The sequence below is a fragment of the Erpetoichthys calabaricus genome, chromosome 2 (assembly GCF_900747795.2).
Source record: "Erpetoichthys calabaricus chromosome 2, fErpCal1.3, whole genome shotgun sequence".
NCBI classification, from domain to species: Eukaryota; Metazoa; Chordata; class Cladistia; order Polypteriformes; family Polypteridae; genus Erpetoichthys; species Erpetoichthys calabaricus.
Genome location: NC_041395.2, coordinates 41,111,340 through 41,125,371, shown reverse-complemented (window position 1 = coordinate 41,125,371; position 14,032 = coordinate 41,111,340). Strand labels below are relative to the sequence as shown.

At 41.8% G+C, this 14,032-nt stretch overlaps 1 protein-coding gene and 1 long non-coding RNA gene across 2 annotated transcripts in view; both read right to left on the bottom strand.

Annotated features, from left to right (window-relative positions):
• LOC114643436 (E3 ubiquitin-protein ligase TRIM39-like) overlaps positions 1 to 14,032 on the bottom strand; it is a 303,199-nt gene that overhangs the window by 230,690 nt on the left and 58,477 nt on the right. The gene's annotated exons all lie outside the window — the stretch shown is intronic.
• LOC127526561 (uncharacterized) overlaps positions 1 to 14,032 on the bottom strand; it is a 41,523-nt gene that overhangs the window by 3,463 nt on the left and 24,028 nt on the right. The gene's annotated exons all lie outside the window — the stretch shown is intronic.

Here is a 14,032-nt window from a genome sequence, read left to right as displayed (position 1 = left end):
CTTCGCATATTTAAAAGCTCGAAGGGCACGTATTGATTTTTGACTGAAAAACAAACTCTGTCTCTCTCTCTCGCTCTCTCTCTCTCTCCCTGCTCCTGATGGAGGAGGTGTGAGCTGCCGCCTTCAACAGCTTTGTGCCGCGGTGCTTCGCATACTTAAAAGCCAAACAGCCCTATTGATTTGTTTGCTAGAGATTGTTTTCTCTATCTATGTGACATTCTGTGCTCCTGACACGCACTCCTTTGAAGAGGAAGATATGTTTGCATTCTTTTAATTGTGAGACAGAACTGTCATCTCTGTCTTGTCATGGAGCACAGTTTAAACTTTTGAAAAAGAGACAAATGTTTGTTTGCAGTGTTTGAATAATGTTCCTGTCTCTCTACAACCTCCTGTGTTTCTGCGCAAATCTGTGACCCAAGCATGACAATATAAAAATAACCATATAAACATATGGTTTCTACTTCGCGGATTTTCTTATTTCGCAGGTGTCTCTGGAACGCAACCCCCGCGATGGAGGAGGGATTACTGTATAGGAACCTCATCAAGGACTTTGTTAAATGGTACGACTCAAACCACCTACACCTGAACACCAGCAAAACCAAGGAGCTGGTGGTGGATTTTAGGAGGACAAGGCCCCTCATGGACCTTTGATCATCAGAGGTGACTGTGAGCAGAAGGTACAGACCTATAATTACCTGGGAGTGCAGCTGGATGATAAATTGGACTAGAATGCCAATACTGATGCTCTATGCAAGAGAGGACAGAGCCGACTATACTTCTTTAGAAGGCTGGTATCCTTCAACATCTACAATAAGATGCTGCAGATGTTCTATCAGACGGTTGTGGCGAGCGCCCTCTTCTACACGGTGGTGTGCTGGGGAGGCAGAATAAAGAAGAGGGACGCCTCACGCCTGGACAAACTGGTGAGGAAGGCAGGCTCTATTGTAGGCACGGAGCTGGACAGTCTGACATCTGTGGCAGAGCGACGGGCGCTGAGCAGGCTCCTGTCAATCATGGAGAATCCACTGCATCCACTAAACAGTGTCATCTCCAGACAAAAGAGCAGCTTCAGCTACAGACTGCTGTCACTTTCCTGCTCCACTGACAGACTGTGTTTCTGCGCAAATCTGTGACCCAAGCATGACAATATAAAAATAACTATATACACATATGGTCTCTACTTCGTGGATTTTCTTATTTCGCGGGTGGCTCTGGAACGCAACCACCATGATGGAGGAGGGATTACTGTATTCCTTTAAATAGTTATAATTACATTCTGACCATTTATATTTGAGATAATAATATCAGGTATCTAAAGAATTCAATATTGACCTCTGAGAATGCATTTTAGTGATATACAGTAATCCCTCCTCCATCGCGGGGGTTGCGTTCCAGATCCACCCGCGAAATAAGAAAATCCGCGAAGTAGAAACCATATGTTTATATGGTTATTTTTATATTGTCATGCTTGGGTCACAGATTTGCGCAGAAACACAGGAGGTTGTAGAGAGACAGGAACGTTATTCAAACACTGCAAACAAACATTTGTCTCTTTTTCAAAAGTTTAAACTGTGCTCCATGACAAGACAGAGATGACAGTTCAGTCTCACAATTAAAAGAATGCAAACATATCTTCCTCTTCAAAGGAGCAAACAAATCAATAGGGCTGTTTGCTTTTAAGTATGCGAAGCACCGCGGCACAAAGCTGTTGAAGGCGGCAGCTCACACCCCCTCCGTCAGGAGCAGAGAGAGAGAGAGAGATAGAGAGAGATAGAGAGAGACAGATAAAAAAATCAATACGTGCCCTTCGTGCTTTTAAGTATGCGAAGCACCGTTCAGAATGTCGTTTCAGGAAGCAGCTGCACAAAAGATAGCAATGTGAAGATAATCTTTCAGCATTTTTAGACGAGCGTCCGTATCGTCTAGGTGTGCGAACAGCCCCCCTGCTCAATCCCCCTATGTCAGGATCAGAGAAAGTCAGCGCAAGAGACAGAGAAAAGTAAGCTGGGTAGCTTCTCAGCCATCTGCCAATAGCGTCCCTTGTATGAAATCAACTGGGCAAACCAACTGAGGAAGTATGTACCAGAAATTAAAAGACCCATTGTCCTCAGAAACCCGCGAAGCAGCGAAAAATCTGCGATATATATTTAAATATGCTTACATATAAAATCCGCGATGGAGTGAAGCCGCGAAAGGCGAAGCGCGATATAGCAAGGGATTACTGTATATAACATATTATCTGGTAGATACAATTGGCAGCCATTTACCATTGATATCTATACAGCTTTTAATATAAGATGTCTAATTATATTTTGACTACTCCTTCCATAATGCATATTACCAATGCCTATTTTAAATAACTTTAAGCACATTTGCACCTTTTAAATTTCTTTTTTTTTTAAATTTTATTAACTTTATTGTAATCATTCATACAAATCGATAAATTTTTACAAAAAATAGGATTGAAAAACAAGTCGACCCCCACCCCTGAGAGAGAGAGTGTGGCCAACAGGGCTTGTAGACATACCTAAATTGATGAGTTTAATAGGCCAGTAGAGATGAATGGAGAAGAAAAAGAAATGCAGAGGTAATTGCTTCCTCGGTGCTTTAAGAGCTTATTCTAAAATTTTATTGACTATATCCTGCCAGGTTTTAAAAAAATTCTGTACAGATCCTCTAACTGAGTATTTGATTTTTTCCAATTTCAAGTAGTATAAAACATCGGTTTCCCAATGACTTAAAAGTGGAGAGTTAAGATTCTTCCAGTTCAGCAAAATAAGTCTGCTTGCCAAAAGTGTAGTGAATGCAATCACAGTTTGTTTGTCCTTCTCCAATTTAAACCCATCTGGAAGAACAAAAAAACACAGCTGTTAATGCGTTAGGAGGGATTGTGACACAGAGGCTGTCTGATAGGCACTTAAAGATTTTGGTCCAGAATGAAGTTAATTTGGTGCACGCCCAAAACATGTGACCCAGTGAGGCTTGAACTTGATTGCAACGTTCGCCGGTGGATCTTGCCCTGGAAACATTTTGGACAATTTTATATGAGACAGATGCACTTGATATATAATTTTGAGTTGAATAATTGTATGCGTTGCGCATATGGAGCTCGAGTGAATTCTCTGCATTGCTATTTTCCACTCCCTTTCTGATATATTGATTAAGAGATCTTTTTCCCATTGTCCTCTTGGATCATTGAAAGGGAGGGACTGTAAAATAATTTTGTATATTGCAGAGATGGTGTCTAAGTCCTTGACATTGAGCAATATTTTTTCCAGCATGGACAAGGATGCAGGATGAGGAAAATCTGGCAGGTTCTGTTTAACAAAGCTCCTAATTTGAAGATAGTGAAAGAAATGTGTGGCTGGAAAGTTAAATTTGGAGTGTAATTGTTCGTAGGATGCAAAGATGTTGTCTATATAAAGATCTCTGAGCAATTTAATCCCAAATTTTTCCAGATATTAAAAACTGCATATGTTTGCGAGGGTTGAAGCACCTGTTAAATTTCTAACTAAAGATACCTGCAATTATAGGTTGAAAACACACAATTTGCTATCTAATCAATTTTTTATCTTAATAGTTCATTGGGTTACCAAAAATTTAGTGTTAAATTCTACACCTGCAGAGGGTACTTCATAATGCCAGTGTGGGAAATCAGGGGCCACAGAGGAGTAATGGATAATCTCAGTCATGGTGCTCTGAAACTGCAACAGACAGAGACAGCAACAGTAGAACAAGAATTGTGGCATGGGTAGAAAGAAGCTATGTTGCCCAATAATGTTTAACAGCATATGACGATGCAGGTTCTTCTCCATGGCTCCCACTTCCCATTAAGAAGCCTCTCGAACCCAACACCATCGGTAATGTAACCAGATGAGCTGGACAGTGAGGACACCAACAAAGCAAAGGGATGGTGCAAAAAGGTGCCAGTGCTTTTATTACAATAAAACAAATCCAAAAACAGTGTTCAAATAAATAGCACAGTGCATTAAAAAGTAAATAAATAAATAATCCACTAAAAATTAAGTGAAATGTGGAGGTTAAAATAATTCCAATAAAAACGAGGTTAAAACAGCTGGAAGCAGTCCTTTTAAAAACAAACTCGGTGCCTTCCTTCCTGGTGCTTCTCCCATCCGGGCTATGCACCAGGGGAGTCACCCTATCTGCAGCTGACCTTCTCCACATCCGGTTGCCTTCCGTCCTCTGGCTCTGTACGGCACCACTACCTGGACCGAGACTTGGGTTCCACCAATGGTCAGGACGTTCACGCTGGGGTTCCAATCCCAAATCTGACTCCCGCTGCCTTTCTCGGCCTTATGCGGCAAGCCATCCACCTTCCTGCTCCTCTCAAGCACTTATCAGGAGCGACCCAATCACCCTGTCCTGAATGCCTGCCAAACACCCCGTTAGGGCTCACTTCTCCCAGCTGCCTGTCCTTATAGCGAGCCTATTCTCGTTTGCTCGCTCACACTGGTGCCTTCGCTTCCTGCCTCCCTTTCTTCCTCCTTTAACTTCTGTTCTCTCTTTCCAGTCTTTTTTTCTCCCTTTTGTGCCTCGGATAGAGTGGTGTCTTACACCTGCACCCAATTAAGCAAATATAAGGAGCCTGCATGGAACAGAATAGAGAAATGGTAAAAGGACAAAAAAAAGGAACAAGGCAGGAGTGGAGGTTAAAAGAAAGAATGGAGAGATGGTCAGGAACAAAAGAGAGTCTGTGGGGAATAGGAGGAAGCAGGTGGATGCGAAAGGAGACCCGGAGATGGAGCGTGTAGCTGGCGTTCAAGAGCGGGCCTGAAGGTTGCTATTGCTGAGCAGCCAGGGAGCAAGAGTGACTGCAAATACTCTGGAGGACTCCACCGCAAGGCCAGAGATGGCAAAGGGAGTCGAAGGACTGGAGGCTCAGTGGCACACAATGGGATGGGCGGTGGGAACACGGGTGGGACTGAAGGCTTCTACGCCTTTTAGCTGACTTCTTCCAAAAATGGCATAATTCGGGGAGACGTCAGTTTTGGTGGGATGCAGCTGCTGACATTTTAACCACAATTATATGGATATTTATTTATAAGAATGTTGCACTGCACTGTTTTGAATATTGCTTTTGATTGAATTGTTTTAATAAAAGCATTTAACACTTGTTGCACTAACCCCTTGCTGCTGCATGTGTGTATCCTCTTTTGCCCAGCTCAACTTGGTTATCGATGGACTATCAATGATAAGGGTTCAAGAGGCTCCCAGAAAGTTGTGGCAGATGGCAGGGGCAGCAGCTTCCAAGCTCCAAACCCGCGGCACTGCTGCACGCCAGGGGGGCTGCCCTCTAGCACTCCGGGGGAGTTTATGGTTTGGATATGCTCTCTCCCCCAGACCTTCCATTATAGGGGTGTCCTGGCCGGTCAAGGGCCCTGGCCATCTGCCACAATGTACAAGGGTGTGTGGAGCTTACACCAGCACCATCACAGAGTACTAAGAATTTGTCTTGATAGTATTGATGCAACATACAAGGAAAACACAGAATACAAAAGAGAAATATAAGAAAAGAGAATAAAAAATGATAAAATATGATGTAGCATACAGGGGTAATACAAAAAATAAAGAGATAGTAGGATAAAATATCCAGGCAGTCTAGTGTGCAGGTATACATAAATACTAAATAGAAGTCAAGACCTGATTAGTCAGAATAACTGCACATGAAAGAAAACTGTTTAGGTGACGTGTTGTTTTAGCTTTCACTGCACAAAGATATTTGCTGGAGGGAAGTCTTTGGAACAGGTGATGTCCTGGGTGAGTTGGATCAGCAATGGCATTTTCTGACCTTTTCCTTACCCTGGACTCATATAAGTCTTGAATGTGAGGTAAGTTACAGCCTATGATCCTTTCACAGGCTCTCATGATGCACTGCAGATTGGCCTTAGCCTGAGCAGAGGTAGCACCAAACTAGACAGTTATAGATGAGGTCAGAATGGACCCAATGATAGTTGTGTAGACCTGGACTGATACTGCTTGAGGAAGACTGAATTTCCTCAGCTGACACTAAAAGAACATTCTCTGATGGGCTTTCTTAATAATGCACTTAAGGTTTTGTGACAGCACAGTGCCCAGAAACTTAAATGATTCTGTCATCCCAATGGCTGAGCCATTTATAGCAAGTAATAGGTAAGCAAGTGACTGTTTCCTGAAATCTGTGATTATCTTCGGAGCTTTATGAATGTTAAAGACCAAATTTTTTTATTATTTTTTTGTTTGCATTTTACTGATTTTCTATCCATCCATCCATTTTCCAACCCGCTGAATCCGAACACGGGGTCACTGGGGTCTGCTGGAGCTAATCCCAGCCAACACAAGGCACAAGGCAGGAACCAATTCTGAGCAGGGTGCCAACCCACCGCAGGACACACACAAACACACCCGCACACCAAGCACACACTAGGGCCAATTTAGAATCGCCAATCCACCTAACCTGCATGTCTTTGGACTGTGGGAGGAAACCGGAGCGCCCGGAGGAAACCCACGCAGACACGGGGAGAACATGCAAACTCCACACAGGGAGGACCTGGGAAGCGAACCCAGGTCCCCAGGTCTCCCAACTGCGAGGTTTATTGATTTTATTAAAATCAAATAACATTCCATACAAGCAAGTCAACTTTAACAAAACTAGGTTCAAAACAAATCAACCCACCCATGAGAAAGAGAGCTAGGCCAACAGAGTAAAACTTTAAACTAGTAAAAATAAGTAAATATATGAATTAATAAATGAATAAAAATAATAGAATAAAAAGATGGGAGAGAATCCGCTTCCTCAATGTAAATGCTTATGCTAAAATATGATTGATTAGATCCTGCCAGGTTTTGAAAAAGTTTTGTACAGATCCTCTAAATGAGAATTAGATTTTTTCCAATTTCAGAGAGTATATAACATCAGTTACACATTGACTTAAAAGTGTGAGTTAGGATTCTTCCAGTTGAGCAAGATAAGTCTATGTGCCAATAGTGAAGTAAAGTCAGTTACAGTTTGTTTGTCCTTCTCCACTTTAAGCCCATCTGGAAGAACACCAAACACAGCAGTTAGGGGATTAGAAGGGATTGTGACACCAAGGCTGTCTGCTAGGCACTTAAAGATTTTGGTCCAGAATGAAGTTAATTTGGTGCACACCCAAAACATATGGCCCAGTGAGGCTTGAACTTGATTGCAACGTTCACAGGTTGCCCTGGAAACATTTTGGACAATTTTATACGAGACAGATGTACTCAATATATAATATTGAGTTAAATAATCATATGCTTTGTGCATATGGAGCTCAAGTGAACCTTCCACTCCTTTTCTGAGATGTTGAGTGAGAGATCCTTTTGCCACTGTACTCTTGGATCATTGAAAGGGAGGGACTGTAAAATGTTTTTATATATTACGGAGATGAGTGTGTTTGAGTGGAAATAAGAGTTTCAAAGATGAGCGAGAAGATGTGATGGAGAATGCAATGGAAATCCCCAGGTTCATCGCGCCCTAATAAAGTACACATGTCACGTTCACAGTTTAAGACCATGCTGTTGTGTTTCTTCGATCACAAGGGAATAGTCCACCAAGAATTTATTTAACGGGGACAAATAATCAACCAACAATGCTATTTAGAGGTACTGAAGAGATTACAAGATTCTGTTAGAAGAAAAAGACCCGAATTGTGGCCTAATAAATGGATCATTCAACATGACAATGCGCCAAATCACACTGCTCTCACTGTGAGAGACTTTCTGTCCACAAAAGTGATTACCCAATTAGACCATCCTGCCTATTCACCTGACTTAGCGCCCTGTGATTTCTAGCTGTTTCCAAAATTAAAAGCTACACTGAAAGGACGAAGATTTTCTAATATAACTGATGTCCAACAGAACGTGAGACACCTGCTCAAAAGTATTCTGGAAAATGAGTTCCAGGCTTGCTTCTGGAAATGGGAACGCCATTTAATTCAGTGTAGCCATTAGTATACAGCTCCATATGTTTATTTTTTAAAGGTGCATTCCGGGAATTAAATTGTCACACCTCATATATATACAATACATTTTCATTTTTAGATAGTGAACTTAATATGACAATGCCCAGTGTTTTTGCATGTCATTTTTTCAGTATTCTCATTATAGGTAGGTGGATTGATTGTGTTGCTGCTTATAGTTTTGTTTAATTTAATGGACGCTTTGTAGGTTTAGTTTGTGAATTGATTTACGTTGTTGCTTTTACTTTTATTTAATTAAATTGATGAGCCGCAATGCCTGGAAGGACCAGGGGCCTCATGTATAAACGGTGCGTACGCACAGAAATGTTGTGTACGAATGTTTCCACGCTCAAATCGCGATGTATAAAACCTAAACTTGGCTTAAAGCCACGCACATTTCCATGGTAACTCATACCTTGGCGTATGCAATTTCTCCGCTCAGTTTTGCAGACTGGTGGCACCCAGCATCAAAGCAGTGCTACTGTTCCTGTGTGGTCACCCTTTCTTTCTTAGCTCCACATTCCTGACGCGGTTTTAAAAATACACTGAAACTAACTGCATATTGTTTATTAGTGTAATGCATCTGATTGTAATTAACCTGCAGCAATATAATGGTCCATGGAATAGCCATAGTATTCCAAATACCATAACTGCTTTAGCGTTGTAACTCTCACTGCATCTTCTTCTTCTTTCAGCTGCTCCCATTAGGTGTTGCCACAGCAGATCATCTTTTTCCATATTACTCTCACTGCACCACTCAGAGTATTTATATCACTGTATCTGAGTGGGGAATCACAGCAGCAGCTGATCGGAAAGAGAATTATCGGTACACAGCATGAAGCAGATGCTGCCTGAGCCACCGCAAAACACTTCAGAGACTTCCCTGTACGGACTTCGCGGTTTAGAAAAAGTTTCATCCCAAGAACTATAAACGCACTCAATCAGTCCATCAAGTGCCTCTTGTAGAACTGTTTACTTATAAGTACAATTACCTCACTGTAAACTTGCACTACAGTTATAATATTGCACAACCTGCGCCACTTTATGAAGCGTGTATTTACATATGATGATATCATTTTTAAGATGAAATGCAGCAAAATATATTCATTATATTATACAGATAAAACTTTAACTTCATTTAAATAATCTGTATTGTTAATAATTAAACATGTGAGGACACGGTGCCGCAGCGCTAGCTAGTTCAGGGATTGTTACTGCATTGCGTTGTATTCTTGCACTGACGCGACAATGGAAAGATAGATGGATAGAATAATTAAACATGTACTACGAAGATATGTCAATGTTCCTTAACAGTTTTGAAGAATCATCGTTCTAAGCTTACAGATGGCTTAACGTCTATTACAGAGCTGATTGTGTGGCGATTGGGCATTTGGAGAAAGAAAAGTTAGGACAGGAATTGGAGGTTAGTACGTTTGAAAGAGACAGTACTGCTGCAATAAATTATTTAATCGAAGGTCGCACATGGCGCAGAAAGACTCTTGCGTGAGATATGAACAATCACTGCGCCACCGTGTTCCCATGTTTAATAACATGCTTTCATTCCTATCATCATGAAAATTATATCACGTATACATCTCAGTATTTTAATTATTCAGAGAGCTGTAATATCAAGAATGTAATGGATTCTGTGTCCTGTCAGAGAAAGAGAAAGAACGGAAGCACGTAGTGATTCACACACATAGAGCACATAGAAGATCAAATACAGAACAAAGCATTTAACGTGCTACTTGAGAAACTAGTAAAATAAACAATTTTAAGATGAAGTTTATGATGTTCTACTTTAATGGCAAAATAAACTACGTGATTAAAGTGGAAATTTCGAGATTAAAGTTGACATTTCGTGCTTTTTTCCCACTGTGTGCCTATTTGTTTTGTCTGTACCCTAATAAGCTTTCATATGACACTCAGACGGTGGGCTACGACTCGCCTTTTCATGGCGACTTTGATATGTGATTTCTTTTTTATTTCGGGCACTGTGCGTCTTTGTGAACTTGGATCTTTCGAGTTTCTCCGACACTCTGTCACTCGATCAACTTTCTTTTGTTGATTATACCACTGTGATGCTGATTAAACTAACAAATAGTACGTTTTTCCTTTGCCTCCACTTGGTATTCGCTGAAATTCTTATATTTTCCCCTGTGCTTTTCCCATTGTCTTTTCTCAGAAGGCTATTTATATCGATTTGCATATTCAAAGAGGCGTAATTCTGGGAGGAGTTGGGGCGGGACAGAAGGCGCGTGCATGTGCGTTACTTTTCACGCTGATCGGGATTTATGTAGTGGAAGGACGTGAAAGTTTGCGTGCGCACAGATTCCTGCATCTGGATTTTTCTGTGCGTACGCACAATCCCGCTTTTGTGCTTACACCATGTTATAGTGTGAGTTCTACGCACGGCGTTATACATGAGGCCCCAGGAGAGGGACTGTGCTTCCCCCCAGACCACAAGAGGGCAGCCGTCTTGGTTGGTATGGGGGCCACGGGAATTGAGCATGGAAGCTCAAACCTATAGGAGCCCGTGGCCACCGCCAGGGGGCGCCTGGACGATTAAGGAGCCCTGGACGCCAGCACTTCCACCACATCCAGAGGTGCTGGCGGAACGAATACCAGGGACACCCGGTTTATCAGAGGACACCTAGAGCACGTCCGGGTGGAAATAAAAGAGGCCGCCTCCCTCCAGTCGTCAGCAGGAGTCGAGAGGAAGAGGACAGAGCTCGGAGGAGAGGAGTGGAGGCATTGAAGAAAGGCGCATTGAAAGGCACGGACTTGACGGTGATTGGTGCAGGGGTACTGTGTGCTGTGCAGGACTGTTTTGTGTAAATAGTGTAAATAAAAGTGTGTGTTGGACTTATTGGTGTCTGCCTGTCTTTGTCCGGGCTGAACTTCCACAAAGTATAAATCTAAGGATTGTAAATGTGCAGAGAGTTGGAATATCATAAATTTAATGTGTTCTGTGTGGTGATCTATTGATGTTTGCTGCTCCTGTCAGGTCAGGAGGAAGCCCCAGATAAAAAAGATGGCACAAAAGATGGTATGTGAAACTTTTAAAATGTATCGTGTTATTACGATCGGGAATATGCGACACTTGAATATAAAAGCACCAAGAATGCATCTGTATGTCAGCATTTTGTTTCACTACATCAAACCATTCATTAAACATTGAAGCGTGCATATCAGTCCCGTAGGATCAGTGTAGCGGCTTTCTGTCACATGTAGATAGTAAACAGAGACTCTGACGTCACATTAAAACTTTTATCACACTGCGCCCCCCGACTTTTTGCTGGTATTGCAACTCGCGCACATGTCGTGTTAATTTCTGAGGACCTGCTCAGAGGATGCGTCAAATGAACGCTGGGAACACATGGCAGCCATAATGCGTGCACATACATGTTCTGAGCGTGAAATATAAACGAGCCCTAAGACGAATTCCTAAAGGTCTGGCACATAGTATCGCATAACTTAACTGTTTACACAACATGTGATTTATTTGATTCATGTTCTTATGAACAGAGTGTTACAACTCCATAAAACCTATAGTGCTACTCATCTTGATAGCATAGTCTTCTATTCCGACATCTGGGAGAATTATATGCAACAAGTGGATGCGGTGCTTCTGACACTAAATGAAGCCGGCCTTACAATCAAAATAAAGAACTGCTTCTTTGGATTAATTGAGGCCAAGTATTTAGGCTATTTAGTGGGCTGAGGCTAGCTAGCATTGGGTGTGACAAGGATGGATAGGATTAGAAATGAGTACATTAGAGGGTCAGCTCAAGTTGGATGGTTGGGAGACAAAGTCAGAGAGGAGAGATTGCGTTGGTTTGGACATGTGCAGAGGAGAGATGCTGAGTATATTGGGAGAAGGATGCTAAGGATAGAGCTGCCTGGGAAGAGGAAAAGAGGAAGGCCCAAGCCAAGGTTTATGGATGTGGTGAGAGAGGACATGCAAGTACATGGGTGTAACAGAGCAAGGTGCAGAGGACAGAAAGATATGGAAGAAGATGATCCGCTGTGGAAACCCCTAACGGGAGCAGCCAAAAGAAGAAGAAGTGGGCTGAGGCACACGGAACCCGTTCTCAGTGTTCTAAAGTTGCTGCCATTGTAAATTGGCCCAGTCCAAAGACTAAGCAGTAATTACAAGCTTTCTTAGGGTTAGCAGGTTACTATCACCTGTTTGTGCCCTGTTTCTCTGAGAGGGCTACCCCTTTAACTGATTTGGGACGCAAAAACAGAACAAGCATTCCGTGACTTAAAAGAAGCCCTCACTTCAACACCTGCTTTAATAACTCAAAATTTTTCTTTGCCTTTTATTTTGCAGACCGATTCTTTGGACGAGGCCTGGGGGGCACGCTGAGCCAAAGAACTGACAGTGTTGAACACCACATAACGTCCCTGAGTCGTAAACTACTGGACCATGAGACGAGGTATGTGGTGGTGGAGAGGGAGGCCTTGGCGATCAAGTGGGCCATTAACCAACTGAGGTACTACCTCCTGGGACGTGAGTTCACCCTGGTGACGGAACTACGCTCCTTTACAGTGGATGGCTCTACACAATGATTCCAACCCTCGGGTAACTAGGTGGTTCTTTGATTCTTTGACATGCAGCCTTTTAGGTTCAAAGTCCAAAATCACTGTAGCCTTCTCTATGCCAACACCAATGCCTTATCTCGTGTTCATGACCTCATGGCTCAGGTCTCTGATCTGGTGGATCTGGGCTAACTGGGGGGGGGCGGCTGGTACTGTCACATGCATGCACCTGGGGAACAACTTGCGGGATTAGATGATGACAATGTTACCCCAGACCAAGGGCACTAAGCATGCACACCTACATTACGTGTGGAAGTAGCCTTAAAGAAATGTATACACATCTGATACTCTACTGGATCTACACAACGGTTTCCATCTGGCCACCAAATAAGGTGTAAAATGTCAGGCTCTTCTACTGGAACCCTCACTTGATGAAACTTTGGCTCAATAAAAACAGCAATACCGCAGGTTCTTCTCTAAATCTTCTTTAAAAACCTCAGTAAGAGTACTAATAAGATAAGGCCGTTGGAGTAAGTGATCATTCGGTGTAGTTCCCTGATAACCTGCACAATCAAATACAACTTGAAACCTATTCTTCTTTGGGTGACAACCTCTGTGATTTATACTATACCATACTCTGCTGTCATTGCTGTGATGTTTTTCGTTTTTGTTGCATAACATTTTTTAGATGTAGAGTTTTTTTGAGAATGATGTATAATCCTCATGAAAATCATAGTTTTTGTTCATCTTGTTCTTTAAGTTGGTAAGCCATTGCTCAGCCATGCTTTAGTTATTTGGCATTTTTATTTTTTATATTTGAAAGGTAGTTCAATTCAATAATGTAAATCAATGAATTGTGTTGATTGAGATACAACCAACCAATAATCTTCAATGTGGAAAATCAGCATATCAACATCAAACTACTGAATCAATTGATCTTCAATGAATGACATAGAAATGTGATTGACAGTGCAGCTTTCATGTTCAACATTTGTTGCTTTAATGTTGATATCTCATCTCAAGAGTTCATCAACTGTTGTTTTGACTGCATAGAGTCCACAATTTCTATTAATTATCGGCCATTTTTCCTTAGTCTTAGTTCAGTAGCATCTGCATCAATGCATGGAACATGAACTTCCTTACAATAAGGCCATTTTTTCAAATCTTGTTTGCGAAACTTTTTTTCTTTTCGGGTATTTAAGCCTGTGTCACTGGAAGCTGAAAGTTTAATGTTGCTTTTTTCTTCCTGTCAACAGAACTACATATCTGAGTGAATATAACTAAGCACTATTTCCTTTTGTCCCATAGTGTAAAGAACAAATTCAGTTTTCTTGCCTCATTAATTTGGTCCATGTAGAAGTGCCACACTACTAAATGCTGCCGTAATTCCCATGTCTAGGAATAAATATGTTTCTACTGCGTCTTGACTTTTCTTTGACTTTACCTTCACAGGTACAATGGCAAAAATACTCGTAGATTCACTGACACCGGCCCTAGTATACCCAAAA